At 48.6% G+C, this 6238-nt stretch overlaps 1 non-coding gene across 1 annotated transcript; it reads left to right on the top strand.

Annotated features, from left to right (window-relative positions):
• The first annotated feature begins 4131 nt into the window (after positions 1 to 4131).
• On the top strand, positions 4132 to 4223 carry TRNAY-GUA (transfer RNA tyrosine (anticodon GUA)). The gene is given in 2 exon segments: positions 4132 to 4168; positions 4188 to 4223. It is a non-coding gene; the product is annotated as a tRNA-Tyr (tRNA).
• The last annotated feature ends 2015 nt before the right edge of the window (positions 4224 to 6238 follow it).

Raw genomic sequence — 6238 nt, 5'->3', positions numbered from 1 at the left:
AGTGATGCTGCAGAAGATGGTGGAGCACCATGCAAGTGATGCTGCAGAAGATGGGGGAGCACCATGCAAGTGATGCTGCAGAAGATGGGGGAGCATCATACAAAAGATGCTGCAGAAGATGGGGGAGCACCATACAAGTGATGCTGCAGAAGATGGGGGAGCACCATACAAGTGATGCTGCAGAAGATGGTGGAGCACCATGCAAGTGATGCTGCAGAAGATGGTGGAGCACCATACAAGTGATGCTGCAGAAAATGGGGGAGCACCATGCAAGTGATGCTGCAGAAGATGGTGGAGCACCATGCAAGTGATGCTGCAGAAGATGGTGGAGCACCATGCAAGTGATGCTGCAGAAGATCTGGGAGCACCATGCAAGTGATGCTGCAGAAGATGGGGGAGCACCATGCAAGTGATGCTGCAGAAGATGGAGCACCATGCAAGTGATGCTGCAGAAGATGGTGGAGCACCATACAAGTGATGCTGCAGAAGATGGGGGAGCACCATGCAAGTGATGCTGCAGAAGATGGGGGAGCACCATGCAAGTGATGCTGCAGAAGATGGTGGAACACCATGCAAGTGATGCTGCAGAAGATGGTGGAGCACCATGCAAGTGATGCTGCAGAAGATGGTGGAGCACCATGCAAGTGATGCTGCAGAAGATGGTGGAGCACCATGCAAGTGATGCTGCAGAAGATGGTGGAGCACCATGCAAGTGATGCTGCAGAAGATGGTGGAGCACCATGCAAGTGATGCTGCAGAAGATGGGGGAGCACCATGCAAGTGATGCTGCAGAAGGTGAGGGAGCACCATGCAAGTGATGCTGCAGAAGATGGTGGAGCACCATGCAAGTGATGCTGCAGAAGGTAGGGGAGCACCATGCAAATGATGCTGCAGAAGGTGGGGGAGGACCATGCAAGTGATGCTGCAGAAGATGGTGGAGCACCATGCAAGTGATGCTGCAGAAGATGGTGGAGCACCATGCAAGTGATGCTGCAGAAGGTGGGGGAGCACCATGCAAGTGATGCTGCAGAAGATGGTGGAGCACCATGCAAGTGATGCTGCAGAAGATGGTGGAGCACCATGCAAGTGATGCTGCAGATGGTGGAGCACCATGCAAGTGATGCTGCAGAAGGTGGGGGAGCACCATGCAAGTGATGCTGCAGAAGATGGTGGAGCACCATGCAAGTGATGCTGCAGAAGATGGTGGAGCACCATGCAAGTGATGCTGCAGAAGATGGTTGAGCACCATGCAAGTGATGCTGCAGATGATGGAGCACCATGCAAGTGATGCTGCAGAAGATGGTGGAGCACCATACAAGTGATGCTGCAGAAGGTGGGGGAGCACCATGCAAGTGATGCTGCAGAAGGTGGTGGAGCACCATGCAAGTGATGCTGCAGAAGATGGGGGAGCACCATGCAAGTGATGCTGCAGAAGATGGTGGAGCACCATACAAGTGATGCTGCAGAAGATGGTGGAGCACCATACAAGTGATGCTGCAGAAGATGGTGGAGCACCATACAAGTGATGCTGCAGAAGATGGTGGAGCACCATGCAAGTGATGCTGCAGAAGATGGGGGAGCACCATACAAGTGATGCTGCAGAAGATGGTGGAGCACCATACAAGTGATGCTGCAGAAGATGGGGGAGCACCATGCAAGTGATGCTGCAGAAGATGGGGGAGCACCATGCAAGCGATGCTGCAGAAGATGGGGGAGCACCATACAAGTGATGCTGCAGATGTGGGAGCACCATACAAGTGATGCTGCAGAAGATGGGGGAGCACCATACAAGTGATGCTGCAGAAGATGGGGGAGCACCATACAAGTGATGCTGCAGAAGATGGGGGAGCACCATGCAAGTGATGCTGCAGAAGATGGTGGAGCACCATGCAAGTGATGCTGCAGAAGATGGGGAGCACCATACAAGTGATGCTGCAGAAGATGGTGGAGCACCATACAAGTGATGCTGCAGAAGATGGGGGAGCACCATGCAAGTGATGCTGCAGAAGATGGGGGAGCACCATGCAAGCGATGCTGCAGAAGATGGGGGAGCACCATACAAGTGATGCTGCAGATGTGGGAGCACCATACAAGTGATGCTGCAGAAGATGGGGGAGCACCATACAAGTGATGCTGCAGAAGATGGGGGAGCACCATACAAGTGATGCTGCAGAAGATGGGGGAGCACCATGCAAGTGATGCTGCAGAAGATGGTGGAGCACCATGCAAGTGATGCTGCAGAAGATGGGGGAGCACCATACAAGTGATGCTGCAGAAGATGGGGGAGCACCATGCAAGTGATGCTGCAGAAGATGGTGGAGCACCATGCAAGTGATGCTGCAGAAGATGGGAGAGCACCATGCAAGTGATGCTGCAGAAGATGGGGGAGCACCATGCAAGTGATGCTGCAGAAGATGGGGGAGCACCATACAAGTGATGCTGCAGAAGATGGGGTAGCACCATACAAGTGATGCTGCAGAAGATGGGGGAGCACAATGCAAGTGATGCTGCAGAAGATGGGGGAGCACCATGCAAGTGATGCTGCAGATGGGGGAGCACCATGCAAGTGATGCTGCAGAAGGTGGGGAGCGCTATGCAAGTGATGCTGCAGAAGATGGGGGAGCACCATGCAAGTGATGCTGCAGAAGATGGTGGAGCACCATGCAAGTGATGCTGCAGAAGAAGGGGGAGCACCATGCAAGTGATGTTGCAGAAGATGGGGGAGCACCATGCAAGTGATGCTGCAGAAGATGGTGGAGCACCATGCAAGTGATGCTGCAGAAGATGGGGGAGCACCATGCAAGTGATGCTGCAGAAGATGGGGGAGCACCATACAAGTGATGCTGCAGAAGATGGGGGAGCACCATGCAAGTGATGCTGCAGAAGATGGGGGAGCACCATGCAAGTGATGCTGCAGAAGATGGTGGAGCACCATGCAAGTGATGCAGAAGATGGTGGAGCACCATACAAGTGATGCTGCAGAAGATGGTGGAGCACCATGCAAGTGATGCTGCAGAAAATGGTGGAGCACCATGCAAGTGATGCTGCAGAAGATGGTGAAGCACTATGCAAGTGATGCTGCAGAAGATGGGGGAGCACCATGCAAGTGATGCTGCAGAAGATGGTGAAGCACCATACAAGTGATGCTGCAGAAGATGGGGGAGCACCATGCAAGTGATGCTGCAGAAGATGGGGGAGCACCATGCAAGTGATGCTGCAGAAGATGGGGGAGCACCATACAAGTGATGCTGCAGAAGATGGGGGAGCACCATGCAAGTGATGCTGCAGAAGATGGGGAGCACCATGCAAGTGATGCTGCAGAAGATGGGGGAGCACCATGCAAGTGATGCTGCAGAAGATGGTGGAGCACCATACAACTGATGCTGCAGATGGTGGAGCACTATGCAAGTGATGCTGCAGAAGGTGGGGGAGCACCATGCAAGTGATGCTGCAGAAGATGGTGGAGCACCATGCAAGTGATGCTGCAGAAGATGGGGGAGCACCATGCAAGTGATGCTGCAGAAGATGGTGGAGCACCATACAAGTGATGCTGCAGAAGATGGAGCACCATGCAAGTGATGCTGCAGAAGATGGGGGAGCACCATGCAAGTGATGCTGCAGAAGATGGTGGAGCACCATACAAGTGATGCTGCAGAAGATGGTGGAGCACCATACAAGTGATGCTGCAGAAGATGGGGGAGCACCATGCAAGTGATGCTGCAGAAGATGGGGGAGCACCATGCAAGTGATGCTGCAGAAGATGGGGGAGCACCATGCAAGTGATGCTGCAGAAGATGGGGGAGCACCATGCAAGTGATGCTGCAGAAGATGGTGGAGCACCATACAAGTGATGCTGCAGAAGATGGGGGAGCACCATGCAAGTGATGCTGCAGAAGATGGGGAGGGCAACTCTATGTATTACTAATAATATTAGTGTTATTAACGTGTAAATGGTAAGCTTGTTGAATGCTAATTCATAATGTACATCGTGTTACAGGAAGATGTGTGAGGACTGGATGTGGTGGTGTTAGCTGCATCACGCTTGTGTGCATCTTGTTAGGAAGATCAGTGACGCTCACACTTTTAGCAGGGAAACACTTCTATATTAAATAGCGCCAGGCATCATCAGTTCCTTCGATAGCTCAGTTGGTAGAGCGGTGGACTGTAGTTGGTACAATGGAACAGACATCCATAGGTCACTGGTTCGAATCCGGTTCGAAGGAAATAGTTTTCATCTTTATTTTTTAACTCTTGTCCTTTCAAGGTTCCCAGGTAGATGGTTGACATGGTAAACATTACAGATGACTGCACAACACTGTGAGAGGTGCGAGGCTGAATCTGGGTAATCGTGAGGCGCAAGCTGTGGTAGCCTTAAATAACCCCAACAACGACAACAATGACAACCTGTGAAATCAGAGGTAAATTTAAATACGATTCTTCAGGAAACTGGACAAATACCTCCTGACGACTCTGTTAGTTATATAATGACCCGCCATTGGACCTTTTAGTCATATGACCGAAGCCTTCCAGTGGCTCACTGATCCACCACTGCAAAATTTCAAGAAAACATCTGTGGAAAATCTGTTTTGATACGTGTGATCTGATTGTGGAGAAGTTTTATAAGGAATGATGACTTTATCTATCATTTTATAATTACATGTGGTTGTGGGTAGAGTGTAGGTGGCTTAATGTATGTGTGTGTGTGTGTGCGTGTGTGTGTGTGTGTGTGTGTGTGTGTGTGTGTGTGTGTGTGTGTGTGTGTGTGTGTGTGTGTGTGTGTGCGAGCGCGTTATATTTATATATAAATAATAATAATATATAATTTTTGTCTTGTTAGGTAAGACACATATGCAACAGTTAGGTATCTTTATTTCGAAACGTTTCGCCTACACAGTAGGCTTCTTCAGTCGAGTACAGAAAGGTTGATAGAAGCAGAAGATACTTGAAGACGATGTAATCAGTCCATCACCCTTAAAGTTTTGAGGTGGTCAGTCCCTCAGTCTGGAGAAGAGCATTGTTCCGTTGTCTGAAACAATATGAAGTTGAAGTGACAGAATGAACATTAAAATGGTATGAAATACCGACAGATATCTGTCGGTATTTCATACCATTTTAATGTTCATTCTGTCAGACACTGCAACACAAGGGTATCTTGGTACAGACCACTTCGACAACCTCTACTAGTGAGAACGGCTGGGTTTGAGAAGGACCTGCCCTCCCAAAGCAACCTACGTCTCACCTCCTGGCACTATATAAAGGCCCCATTCTGTCACTTCAACTTCATATTGTTTCAGACAACGGAACAATGCTCTTCTCCAGACTGAGGGACTGACCACCTCAAAACTTTAAGGGTGATGGACTGATTACATCGTCTTCAAGTATCTTCTGCTTCTATCAACCTTTCTGTACTCGACTGAAGAAGCCTACTGTGTAGGCGAAACGTTTCGAAATAAAGATACCTAACTGTTGCATATGTGTCTTACCTAACAATCTGTCGGTATTTCATACCATTTTAATGTTCAATTTTTGTCTTACCCATAATATTTGTGAAACAGTGACTGGAGCGTACCCTTACATTCCACCCTGACGCTTCCTGCACTTTTTTTCCCAAAGTCAGTCACCCTTGTTTACGTAGCCTGTGCCTGAGCCTCCCCTCAACAGCACCAGAGCTGTGTTTAACAAGTATTAGCAGCCCTCGTCGTCATTTATCAAAACACTGATGTCCCTTCCCATCAGGTAATGAATTCATGTCCTTCTAGTTAACTACAAACTTAATATTCTCTGTTTTTTTCACTTACGTAAACGTGGTTTTTAATCCAAACACAATTAAAAGAAGTTGGACGCAAACTCGAATGGCGTGCCGCTGCTGCCATTGTCTGTGCAGAGAGCATAAATAACTCTCTTAACACTCTTCATTTCGTACGGACTCAATCTGTTTCCTATCGAGGCTGAGTCAACTCTGTTGAATGACTCTTTCATGAGCGTAAATGTTATTTACACACACCCTCCCCTTCTCCTTTGTTTTCTATGACAAACAATTTCAAGATTTTGTGTCTAGTTAGCATGTTATTTTTTACAGCTGCAATGCACACTATTTTGGAACTGGGGTTGTGTACTCTCACTTTTGTTAAATATACATTGTTCTTACGTTGGAACGCTACAGTATTCATTCTCTGAGAAAATATGTACTGTTTTTAATCAGTATTGTTGGAAACAGGTAAACATTAAGAGGTTTATG

Source organism: Cherax quadricarinatus, chromosome 1 (assembly GCF_038502225.1).
Source record: "Cherax quadricarinatus isolate ZL_2023a chromosome 1, ASM3850222v1, whole genome shotgun sequence".
Lineage (NCBI taxonomy): Eukaryota > Metazoa > Arthropoda > Malacostraca > Decapoda > Parastacidae > Cherax > Cherax quadricarinatus.
This window is presented reverse-complemented; position numbering and strand designations above follow the sequence as displayed.